Source organism: Aedes aegypti, chromosome 3 (assembly GCF_002204515.2).
Source record: "Aedes aegypti strain LVP_AGWG chromosome 3, AaegL5.0 Primary Assembly, whole genome shotgun sequence".
Taxonomy (NCBI): Eukaryota; Metazoa; Arthropoda; class Insecta; order Diptera; family Culicidae; genus Aedes; species Aedes aegypti.
In genome coordinates this window covers 4046001-4059895 of record NC_035109.1, presented here as the reverse complement: position 1 = coordinate 4059895, position 13895 = coordinate 4046001, and the positions used below count along the sequence as shown (strand labels likewise).

At 35.2% G+C, this 13895-nt stretch overlaps 1 protein-coding gene across 1 annotated transcript in view; it reads left to right on the top strand.

Moving 5' to 3' along the window:
• The window catches only part of LOC5575378, a 272901-nt gene that overhangs the window by 23611 nt on the left and 235395 nt on the right, over window positions 1-13895 (top strand). The gene's annotated exons all lie outside the window — the stretch shown is intronic.

Sequence of the window (13895 nt, the reverse complement as noted above, 5' to 3'; positions counted from 1 at the left end):
CATCCATCCTTGACAATTTACAACTTTCACAAAAGTATTTATAGGAAAAACACAATTCAGTTAGTAACGGTTAAGAGCACGGTTTTGAGTTATGTAAATTCTAATGTTCCCAAGCGATCTAAGGATATATTCAGGTGATTTTTCCGCTCAACAGAAAAAAAATAACATAATTCTTAGAAGACTGGCTTGTTTTTTTTTGACTCTCATACAATTTGAGTAGAATGAAAAATTGCTGTAAAGATAAAGTAGATTTACTTAAAACTAGATTTTTGTCACTGACACCCCTTTGGTTACCCTCTTATGATCATGCCAGTCGTTACCCCAAGATTAAGAAAGCTTTTTGTCTTTACTGGACTGGTGGCGACTGAGTGCTTATAAAATAGGAAATTAAAAACAGAAAAAAAAACTCAAACGAACTAATAGAAGGCCGAAAAGAGACCGAACAGCAACCAAGAAAACGAAACCTAATAGGAGCCAAGAGATAAGAGTATGATTCTTCATAGAATCAGAGCAGACATTTCTATAAGATCTAAAACTTTTTTTCGAATTCCTTGTGACTTTACAACAGTTATTACTTTATGTGTTTATTCATGATTTTCTCTAGGAATTTCATCAGCAATTGTTCAGGTTGCCCGATTGTTCAGATAATTACTCCGGAAACTTACAAAGGAGTCCATTTAGTGATTAGTTATCGAAAATTTTGTTTAGGGTACCACAGGAATATAACCTGGAATTTCCCAAGGAGAACCACAGAATAGAATTACTCCTACGCACTTTGGGCGCTTTCCACATAGAATGGCGGCCAACAATATTTTTGCCATCTCATGTCACATTTATGAGTTGTGTGATACAAATTTGATATTTTGTTTTCAATAAACAAGTTTTCGAGACCAACTTTTGAAAAGGGCTTATAGCAAAAAAAAATGCGTTTTTCAGTAACAACATATAGGCATATAGGCTTTTTGTGCAATTAACGTTGAGAAAACCATTATAAATAATATAACTTATATAGGGTTCCGTTCTACTTCGTCGTAAGAGCTATTCGTCGTATCAAACTTAAAATGATCCACTACGGCGGATATTCCAACTTACCTGCAAGTGTAATTTTGTGAAAGCTTTTATGATTCGTCCACCTGTACACCAAAAATGCAATGAAACTACTGTATTTCGATAAATAACTTCAGTTCAATTAACCACTTTACACTTTTTTCACCGAAATCGCATGGACGAACACGATTCGAGAGAAATGCTTAGCGATCGACATCAGTCACATCACTTTCCAAGACAAGTTTCTTCCCGCCCCCCTGTGTGACTTACATCGCCGAGCACTTATTTTCACTATGGAAACCTTCGTACTTCTTCACTGAAGGATTTCATTCCAATCACACGCCGTAAAAGTTCTATAAATCACCGCGAATAATTGAGAATGTAAACAAAGTTCAAACCGTCGTACTGAGAAAAAAAAAGTTTGTGCGCATCAATGTGTGCGCGACACTCGACGTAAAAATACGGTTCCTTTGATTGTGTTGTTTTCGCTGTACTGTGAGCAAATGCCAGAATTGTACGGTCAAAACAGGTCCGTCCCTCGGTAGTACAAAAGGTACCCAAGCTTGACAGACCGCAGTACACTTTTCACGGCATTCTAGATTACCTTATGAGCCGTAAAATTTTGGGCAACTGCAAGGGACATGGGGTCTTTAATTTGTCTTTGGTCAAAAGGAATTATGTTCATATGTTTGGGCTGAATTTTGATGAGGAACAATTAATTTTAAAGGGGATTTATATATTTCATCATGCTGAAGGAATGGAGGGAGATGCCCGTAGATCTATATTTTCTAGTAAAACATTTTATTATAGCGTTGATGTATTGTGTTTTAACCACTCAATACATCAAAGTGAGCCGTAAGTTATGAGACGAATCTGGAAACTGATTGCGACGGAGTTGAAAACGATACGACGCATTGAGAATACGGTAAGATTCATTTTCTTTGCATTATTTCCAAAAAGAGATCAAGATTTATCAAAATGTTATTGTACAATGTTAATGCCGTTTTGAGAAAGAATTGTTTGGCATCGGTTTGTATCAGCATCATTCACTGCAATACTGGGAAAATTGCAGTTCTCAATGATCAATGCTTAATACGATGGATACTAGCACACAGAGCCGTAGCGTTGCCTCATGGCGCCTTTGGCGAACCTCTATTTGTGCGCCCCTAGTCAAAGTAAAAATTCAACTTTTTTTTTCTTATGAAAATGAATTTACGTTGCACTTACCATACAAATTTCGAAAGTTTTATTTTTTAAATTTTTAGCAACTTCTGTATGAACTAATCTTTAAAAACACAGAAGAAATGTCATGTTAAAGCTTAAGTGTTCACTTATATTTAAAATACATGAAAAGTTGATTGATCTTAAATGAAACTCTAAAATTTGTTTCAAGGTAAACTGTCTGAGAATTGTATTTTAATACATTTGTTGATGAAATTCCTTGATATTGGCATATAAGCTTTTAATATTTAAGCATACCGTAAATTCGGGTGAAATTGATCAGTACGGTAAAGATATGTATGCTGTATAAACTGGTGTGAAAATTTAAATAAACTTTTGAGGATTGAATGGGATTTTTTTGAGAATCTTTTTAAAAAATATGTTATTCAACTGCATGAATAATATTTGGATGAAATGCTGGAAAAAAAATTTAAAATAGATTTGTTCGAAGAACTTCTCATGAAATTTTGGATTTAGGTGAGGAAACGTTTATGAATCATTAAAGGAATCCACATAAACAGGCGGAGGAATTTCAGCAGGGTTTCTCGAGGTTAACTTTAAGCTATTTTTTTCGAACAATCTGGAACAAACGCTTGTAGATTTCTTCGGAAGAAATTCTACAAAAATCTTTGGAAGATTTCCTAGAGTAACAACTGGAGAATTCGGTTGATGGATTTGTGAAATATATCTGAAGGAAATTCTAGGATAATTTTGGAAATCTAAGTTAAACCTGAGCAAATTACTGGAGGTAGCTTAGCAATTCTCAAAGATTTCCTGGAGCAAATTCTGGAGAAATTCTTCTAAGCATCCTTTGAATCCCTTTAGAAGACCCTGAAAGTATACTAAACAAAATCTCTATAATAATTCCTGAAGCTTTTCCTCGGGGAATCTGAGACGAAATTCTTAAAGAATTTGAACCGTTGTATTCGCTGAAGGTTTCTTTGGAGCCTGTATAATTTTGCATCACGATTCAATGCAAGCAGAATAGAGAAAAATTATAGATACTTCCCAAGTAACAATTTTAGTTTTACGAATTACTTCCAGGGTGCTATAAATAAACGCAAATAAAACCACGGTCAAGGAACTTTTGCCTTCATCGCATCCCCCAAAACCTCTTGGAGGCTAGAACGTGACTAGTTGGCCCATTCTAAAAGAGGCTATGAAGTGCTTATTTATGTCACCCAAATAAAGCAAAATAGCATTAGTGGTAGCTATTTTGAGGTCGCCTGTTCTAGATGAATGTCGCTTCATCTTGAAAATGATTTTATCATAACGTCGATCTTGCCGGATTTATTCCAACGTAAACAAAACAAAATAAGATTGAAATCAAGTCTGTGATAATTAATTTCGTGGTGCTTTTTATTTGAAGTGATTTTTTTTTTTTGATACAGTGCTTAAATCAATCTTAAGTGCCAAGTGAGATTTATTGTGAAATGTGATAAGAAAGGAGTGAATTTGCCTGTGCCCCCTCTGAAAGTGGCATATATCTAGTTATTTAGCAAATGCTAAAATAAATCCTCAGGTGAAGAATTCAACATTTCTTTGTTTGATTAGGCAGTAATTGTGCTTTTAATTATATTCAGTCAGTTTAATCATCTCACCATAGCATCTTATGAGCAAATTAATGGAGATAATATGATTTGAAAAAATAAAATTGTGGCAACCGGAGTGAAATTAATATGGCGGAACCATAATTGATAGATTGCCATCGACAAATGCTGTTTTGTAATCATAAATACACAAATAAGGGCACACGGTTATGCTTCGGCATTTGTGGATGTAAATTGCTTCATTAAATGCTGATTGGAGATGATTCAGCTTTTTTTCGCTTTTTATGGTAACTAAGCAGCATTCAACGAAGTTTGCAGTTTGGGTATGTTATTATCAAGAATATTCGCAAAAGCAATGAAAACAGACATCAGTTTGTCGTTTTTTCATCAGGGATAAGTGTCTGCAATGCATCGCAATGCATTCGCAATGCATCTGAACGGTCCAAATGCAGATTTGAGAGGTATAAGTGCAAGTCAATCAGTTTAAAAGCAGCTTTCATGAAAACAAGGTGTATTATATTGATCTTTTATCATAGCCGTCACAAATAAGTGCCATACAGCCACCACTAGCAGTTTAAATGAGGTATTACATGCTACAATAAAACTGGTTTTGTAGCCACAAAATTTTAACTTTATATGTTGTCTCTAAAAGGTTTTGAAAACAACTAATAGCTGACTTACAAAATATCAATTTATAGCAACGTTAAATGTCGCCTCTAGCTATCATAGCATTCACGTAACTCTCATAAAACATTAATAAATCCACACGAATGCCAAATTGCTGTGGAATTGTTACTTGGGTTTAGAGGCCTTCCATTAAAAAAGATACTTTTTAGAGACTTACATTAAAATAGAGACCAAGTCTCTAATAAGAAACCTGCAACCAATCCTGTGCTTAGGATCAATCATTGGATCAACTTCTGTTATCATACATATTGAAAAAATGTGAATATTATTTATTTTTATATGCTTTTTAAATTAATTTTATTTAAGAAAATGACAAAAATAGGCCAAACTTCATGTCTTCACAACCAGTGAGCTTGTTCTAATTTCCTCATTTATTTCTAGATAACAAAGGAATAAACGGCAAAAAATCTGTGAATTTGTTATTTTTTTTCTTTGCACCGAAATGATCCGGCTAATCGCAAAAGTTTTCAGGAGAGACTGAACATGCTTGAAAAATGTTTCATCGCGAACAAACTCCATATTTTGCTAGAATTTCTTCATCAATACTGCAAATATAAACCTATCAAAAAATCATAATCTGCTCCTAATATTTCTATGAATCATCAAAATATCAGTAGGAATTCAATCAGTCATAATGTCATAATGATATTGATGATAAAAAGTTAAATTTATTTTTCAAGGACTCTGCTTGTTTTCTTCTTGCTTTTTTGTTGAATCGTGGGTAGGGCAACCCTGTGACTGTCCTAACCAGGTATTTTTGTGCGTAGTACATGTCCTACCCACTTTCCGCGCCACTGTCACAAATTTATTTATAGGAAAACACAAATCAGTTAGTAACGGTGAGAGCACAAATAAGTTTAAAAAAATCTTCATATAGATGTGTGAAATTCACAATTATAGAAGTCTTTTAAACCAAAAAATAAAAGAACAATTTTATGCGAAAACTACATGACATATGGTCGATATTCAGACCAAGCTTTTTTTCAATGATCTCAGGAAAACGTAGCTCAAGCATTTGGAATAACAAAATATTTACATTCTTTGCTAATTTGGAACTAATGCATTTGATGAAACAATCTGTTTCGAAATAGCATAAAAAATAGGATTGATAGAGATCTTTGCCTGATCTTTAGAAGGCCAAAATATTAACTCTTAATTTCGGAATCGACATTGATGAACGGATTTGCCGATAATTCAACGACTGATATATCGGTTAACATGAATTTCGGTAAAACTTTTACCGAGTCTCGTTTACGTTACGGTAAATCATTTGGTTTGCCGAGATCTTGATAAAATGGACCGAGATTCAATATTTAAAATTACCGAATTCTCAGCTGTTAAGAGTGTAGTATGAAAAGGATATGTATGTGCTGGATCAATCAAAGTAATCTAGTTGAGAAAACATGGATTTAAGTTACTTTTGCATTCCCAAGTTGTGGGCACTATGCGTGAGAAATGATGACTTTTTTGCTAACCTTTTGAGAAATGATGACTTTTTTGCATTTGACCCATAGGAGGCCAATTCTCAAAATTTTGATGGTTTTGTGCAGGGGAACAGTTGCAACTCAAAGTTCGTCTACAAAGATTTGGAAACCGGTGTACAATCTGGATACATGGCTGGAAGTTCAGTGTACTTCTTTTATTACGGTAGTTATTTTTTCAGAGAAATAAAACTATTGTTGAGAATAACAGAATACTTCCTTCTTTTGACTGTTTAACGTTCTTTCTCGTCACCACTTTTCGAGGAAATGGCATTCGGGGAAAAGTAGCACAATCATTTTGATGATTCTGAACGCACTTTTTTATGTCTTTTCGTTTTATTATGCCGCAATAATTTTTGGCGTCCATTCTTCTATGGGTTGAATAATAAATTTTGCCTTGTTTTTAAAATAGGCTGTTCAAATTTAATACTGCTTCAAATTTTATTATGTATCGCCGTGCGGGGTGACATTGGGCCTAGGGGGTGACATTGACCGCCTCTTTCGATGCATCTCATGGCTAGTAGGAACGGCAAAAAACTAATCTATGACCATCTATTGGCTATTTATCACGTATTATTTAAGCTTGACACATTGTTTTCATTGTTCTGGCATTAGCTTGCTGTAAAAATATTGGCCCAAAGTCACCCTTATGGACCAATGTCATCCCGCCTTACGGTAGTAAATCTAAATGTTAACCATTTTTATATTTTGCTGTCTTATCAATTATTGCCAGATGTGTTGTTAGAATTATAATTACTTTAGAACCTTACTTTAGAAAATTTTAAACGAAAAATAATCTACTCTCGTATATAGGCTATTTTTGCATTAAGTCGCATTGATAGATATTTGGATTAGAGCTTTTGATAATTTGCAAAAAAAAAACATTCTTTTATCCAGTAATTTTCATCGAGTGTTACGTTCAAACTGGGACAGAGCTTGATCTGCAGCGAAACATTCTATGAGCGTTCCCTTGATGAATAACTGCGAACTTTCTTTGCCAATTTACGGTTTTTAAATATGTATATCGCAACAAGCTCAAAGATACTCTGTGTTCTGAGATTTAGAGACCCGTCACGAGTTTTATTTAGTAATGCTCTCTAATGTCACAACAATTGAAATTCTTAGTTTGGAAAATCTCTGAACGAGCACCACGCTTGTTTAGAACCTACCAACATTTTTGCTATGGCCATTATGCCAAACGACCATAATGCCAAACGGCTTTATGCCAAACGACCTTATGTCAAACTCAAACGACTTAATGCCAAACGGGGTACCGTAATCCGGGGTATCATTGATCAGCGGGGTAACATTGATCGGAATGACTCATCTCATAAAAAGTTCGTATTATAATTTATTGATGAAACATTTCCTAATCATGAATGGTACTTCTCTTTCTTATACTTATGAGCTAACAAAAGATAATATTTTTGCGAAAATTGCGTTTACCTTAAGCGTAAATTTGTTAACTTTTCGAAATAATGATATTTATTGTTTAGGATGACACTACCGAATATTCATGTCTCACATAAGTTCTGCAAACGATATAAGCAAGGAAAATGTGGCTCTTACTAAAAATGGCATCGCCGAAAACGATTCCGTTGTCAAAACTTTTATAAGTATGCTCAATTAGGCAACATTACCGAATTACTCTTAAGAATGTAGAATTCCCTTAGGAAATTGCCTACCTTTAGACGTATTGGGCGGTTCAAATTGATTTTATTTTTGAAATAACTTAAAAAGTAAATGACTTGTAAGCGTTTGGCCTTCATATTCGGGTTCAGAGGCCATGATATAAGTAAGAAACGACATTTTCAATATTACCGAACGTTGTTTACACTGGCGATCAATGTTACCCCATATCAGCTAAATCAAAAAATAGCTTACAACATTTTTTTAAACATGCTTAAATCTTGCAAGAAACAAAATACAGTATATAGTCTCGACCTATGGGTAGCAGTACTTGTTTTAAAATTATAAAATTTACAACATTTGCATTATCAAATGAAATATTAAAGAAATATTCAGAAAAATGATCAATGTTACCCTGGATTACGGTACAATCTTCTAGACACATAGGGATCGTTTTTGATCAGGAATCTTCAGTATTGTAATCATAATTCTAATTTAAATCATCCCAGGATTTTATTTAGATTCCTCTCAGTACTCTATTCCGAATTCTCTCAGAATTCTAATAAGATTATTCAACAAATTTCGTATACATTATTACAGGTTTCTAATCAAAGCTTTTCCCGGATTCCAATTATAATTCTTATAGTTCGCATGAATCCATTTTGCTTTGCGAGATTAAATGTTAGGTATTTTAGGATTGTACCCCGTTTGGCATAAAGTCGTTTGGCATAATGGTCGTTTGTCATTATGTTTGACTTAGAATGAATATCGGCAATTTTGAAGTTTTTACCGAGATCAACACCTACGAGCCCACAGCAAAAATTTTTGGTAGGTTGGTGTTCGTTCAGAGATTTTCCAAGCTATGAATGTCAAAAATTGTTGTGACATTAGAGAGCTTTACTAAATAAATCTCGTGACAGGTCTGGTGAAAGATCTTTTCGGAATAATAACTTTCTCTACATTCCTGAACATAGAGTATCTTTGAGCTTGTTGCGATATACATATTTGAAAAAAGTAAATTGGCGCAGTTATTAATTTAGTGAAAGTTCATAGAATATTCCACTGCATATCATGGTCTATTTCAGTTTGGACGTAACACTTTATGAAAATTACTTAATAAAAGAAGGAAAAAAATATTTGCAAAATGTTAAAAGCTCTAATTCAATAAACCAGACGTAATAAAGAAGCTTCTTTCAATAACTCCTACAGTATAAAAGAAGGTGAAATTTATTTAAATTTTAAATCAACAGTTTTTATACCTATAATTATGGTTACATTATGTTTAGAAAAACAATAACGTAGAAAGTTTGAAAGAAGGGTAAATTTGTGCTAAGTATATCAAAATCTTCAGTGCAAAAATTCCTACTATAGCGAAACTCAGAAGAATTAATATTTGAAAGAAGGTTATTTCTGAATAAATAATAAAATACTATTGACAATAACTTTCTTTATATGCTTGAGATTATTCTAGAGCATACAATTGTTGAATCAAGTTTCATTTTGTGTCAATCGATTCCAAATAAGCCTGAAGTCATCAGAAAGATTCAATAGAAAGGTAAAAAAAGATTATCATCTTAAGAAATTCTTGGTTTCAGACCCATTATGCCAAACGACTATTATGCCAAACGACCGTTATGCCAAACGATTTTATGCCAAATGACCATTCTGCCAAACGACTTTATGTCAAGCGGCTTTATGCCAAATGACATACCACCGTATTTTAGTCAAATCCTTCCAGGTTTCTCATAAAAAAATGGCCTTCATTACTAAAAAATCCTAACATTTAACCTCGCTAGCTTTTCAGCAAGACCAAGCTATAATTTTCATTAGCTGTCCGGAATTCGAATCAAAGTGTCCGGAATATGAGGCAGAAGTAAGGAAGCGTCCGAAATAATAATCATGAAAAGTCCACACATTTCTATCTATTTAAAATTATTCATGTTGCGGAATCAAAATCTTCATCCACCATTCGAAAGTTAATTGCTTTGAAGGCTGGATAACGCAGAGGAATCATACAGAAAGATTAATTTATTATGCTTTCTGATGAGTTTTACTTCATTGAGGTCTTAAGTGTCCGTAATATGAATCAAAACGGGAATTTTTTTCCCATTTTTTGCATCTTCGTTACAATGTTATAAACAAATTTATGTTAAATTTTAGTCCACTTTACTTAAAAATCTCCATTCTACGCAAAATGACGCAGCTAGTTTCATGGCAACTTGTAACCGTTTGGTTACAAAATTGTTGATTTTTGTTTTTATTAATGTTGAATGTCGGACCCTTCACGTTTCTTGTGTAAGGACAGTAGAATCACCACAGTAGTGATAGGGTCCAGTACCGCTGTAAACGTCTTTGTCCGCTACCAATTGTTTCTATTATTTCCCATAAAAATATGACAAAACGATAAGCCGTTTTATACATATTGACACACAGTGGCGCGGTAGAAGTTTCTGGAGCATCCATAGAGAACTATCAGAGGATTATTGAAGAATCTTTGGATGAAGAAATGGATAAATCTAACACCAGTCGCATCGTGTTATACGCAGCACGAGTGTAATGGTGCTAGCGATTTCTGAACGTGTGATCATTCTTATGATAATCTATCAAAGCATTGCTGAATCTCTTGACGATTCTGAAAGCAATTTATATAGTCTCTATTTTCATTTGAAGCTCTTTGAGATCTTTAACAAAAATGGTCTCTAAAAACTCTTTTTTCCTTATTCTGCTTGCATTGAATCCTGATGCAAAAATGAACAGACTCCAAAGAAACCCTCTAACGGGTTCAACATGATCTTCAAGAATTCCGTCTCAGATTCCCTGAGGAAAAGCTTCAGGAATCATCATAGTGATTCTATTTAAAATAATCCTATAGCGATCTCTCCATATTTCTCTACCAATTCTTCCAGCAATTTTTCAAAGAATGCTCATAAGAATTTCTCCTGTATTTACTCCTGGAAATCCTTGAGAAATCCAAAGCTACTACTTGCAGTTATTTCCTAAGGTATTATTTTGATATTTTTTTTTCAAAATCATCCTCTAATTTCCTCCAAATATTTTTTCAGTAATCCTTCAACCGAATTCTACATTTGTTAATTTAGGAGATCTTCCAAAGATTTGTATCGAATTTCTCCCGAGGAAATCCTCAAAGGTTTATTCCAGAGTATTTAAAAATAGCTTTGGGTTTTTTTTTCTAGAAACCCTGAGTTCCTCCGCCTGTTTGTGTGGATTGCTTCAAGAATTCATCCACGTTTGTTCCCAAAAAAAAAACCAAAAATCCTTGAGGGGTTCTTCGAATAAATCTTTTCTTTTCTAGGATTTTTTCCAGCATTTCATCCAAGCTATACTCCTACAGTTTTACCAAACATTTCTTTAGAAGTTTCTAAAAAAATCCCATGCAATCTTCAAAAAATTATTTAAGTTTTCACATCAGTTTATGCTACAGTAATTTTTCCAATAATTCCTCCGATCATACCTACACGAATTTCCATTGAGATTCTGTCCAATGTTTTTTTTTTGTGAAATTTCTTTAGAAAATCCTGCGGAATACTATCCTGAGACTCGCTTGATTTTTCGATTATCTCAGCAACTTATCTAGGAAATCCTCTAAAACTTCCTTGTAAGGGTGACTTTAAACATACGCAAGTTTTATCAGAGGTTACTCTAGCATTTTCTTTATAAATCCCTCAAGAATTTGTTTTTTTAAGAAAAATTTATTTCAAGACTTACTTGAGAAAATCTTAAAGAATTACTGAAGAAATTTCTGTAGAAATCTTAGAAGAAATCTCTGGAGCAATTGCTGATTTTAATATTAGAGAAAGGCGAATCTTGGAAGATCTCCCAGGGAAATCGATGAATGAAATCTTGGAAAAGTTGGAACTTTCTTTAAAAATTTCTTAAAGAATTATTGGAGGAACTAAGATGCTATCTAAGAAATTTTTGGAAAAATTTCATTTCTGTGTTTCTCCAGGTTATTTTTTTAAAGGTTTTCTATATAGTAATATCACAGACAAACAGACGTAACACTTAAAACAAATCGCAATCAAAATCGGTGTGTTTGGCCGATGGATCAACAGATGGCGGTAGTGTGTAAACGTCAAACGCGAACAAAAACGATACGAGCGCTGCGGGTGGTGGATTGGGCACCTACCATATATTTGAATCGGTCGTTAAAACGGTGATATCACGTGGTCGATGGACATTGGTGAGAGTGTGACGTCTGTTTGTCTGTGGTAATATAGTTACTTTCAATTTCCAGTCCAGGGTTAACATTTTTCATAGCTGTGCACAATGTTTGCCAACGTTTGTATATACACATATATTGAGATGTACGTTAATCAAATCCGCATGGTTATTGTAAAGATTGATAAATTGTGGGTGAAAATATGAAAAAAAATCCACGTGCTCGGTTGGGAATCGAAACTAGTTTCCTTGTATGCTAAACGAGCGCTTTACCAACGATTTTCTTTCATAACTTTACCCATAATTTATCCATCTTCATAACGCGTAATGAGTTAACTAAATTACAGCCAAACCTCTTTTTGCGCCCCTAACTGGGGGAGCGCAAAAAGAATCGGAGCGCAAAAGGAGGGAGCGTAAGTTGGAATTCGGAGCGTAAAAAGAGGGAGCGTAAGTTGGAATTTGGAGCGTAAAAAGAGGGAGCGTAAGTTCGAATTTTGAGCGTAAAAAGAATTAGAGGCGTCATAAAGCTTTTCTTTTTTTTCTCGAGAAGTTTTGCGAAGAGGTGGGGTTTATCCGTGGTACTTCTCGAGGGTATCAATAGGGATGACGTAAATCATAGTCCGACGCCATTTTGAATCCAAGATGGCAACTTCCGGTTTGTGAAAATCACTTGAAACCCACTATATATGGGTATTTTTGGAACGGGACCGACGAGTAGATGTCGGAAATCGATGTCCGACGCAATTTTGAATCCAAGATGGCGACTTCCGGTTTGGGAAAATCACTTGAAACCCACTATATATGAGTATTTTTGGAACGGGACCGACGAGTAGATGTCGGAAATCGATGTCCGACGCAATTTTGAATCCAAGATGGCGACTTCCGGTTTGGGAAAATCACTTGAAACCCACTATATATGGGTATTTTTGGAACGGGACCGACGAGTAGATGTCGGAAATCGATGTCCGACGCAATTTTGAATCCAAGATGGCGACTTCCGGTTTGGGAAAATCACTTGAAACCCACTATATATGGGTATTTTTGGAACGGGACCGACGAGTAGATGACGGAAATCGATGTCTGACGCCATTTTGAATCCAAGATGGCGACTTCCGGTTTGGGAAAATCACTTGAAACCCACTATATATGGGTATTTTTGGAACGAGACCGACGAGTAGATGACGGAAACCGCTGTCCGACGCCATTTTAAATCCAAGATGGCGACTTCCGGTTTGGGAAAATCACTTGAAACCCACTATATATGGGTATTTTTGGAACGGGACCGATGAGTAGATGACGGAAATCGATGTCCGACGCCATTTTGAATCCAAGATGGCGACTTCCGGTTTGTGAAAATCAATTGAAACCCACTATATATGGGTATTTTTGGAACGGGACCGACGAGTAGATGACGGAAGTCGATGTCCGACGCCATTTTGAATCCAAGATGGCGACTTCCGGTTTGTGAAAATCTCTTGAAACCCACTATATATGGGTATTTTAGGAGCGGGACCGATGAGAAGATGACGTAAATCGCTGTCCGACGCCATTTTGAATCCAAGATGGCGACTTCCGGTTTGGGAAAATCACTTGAAACCCACTATATATGGGTATTTTTGGAACGAGACCGACGAGTAGATGACGGAAATCGCTGTCCGACGCCATTTTGAATCCAAGATGGCGACTTCCGGTTTGTGAAAATCTCTTGAAACCCACTATATATGGGTATTTTTGGAACGAGACCGACGAGTAGATGACGGAAATCGCTGTCCGACGCCATTTTGAATCCAAGATGGCGACTTCCGGTTTGTGAAAATCAATTGAAACCCACTATATATGGGTATTTTTGGAACGGGACCGACGAGTAGATGACGGAAGTCGATGTCCGACGCCATTTTGAATCCAAGATGGCAACTTCCGGTTTGTGAAAATCTCTTGAAACCCACTATATATGGGTATTTTAGGAGCGGGACCGATGAGAAGATGACGTAAATCGCTGTCCGACGCCATTTTGAATCCAAGATGGCGACTTCCGGTTTGGGAAAATCACTTGAAACCCACTATATATGGGTATTTTTGGAACGAGACCGACGAGTAGATG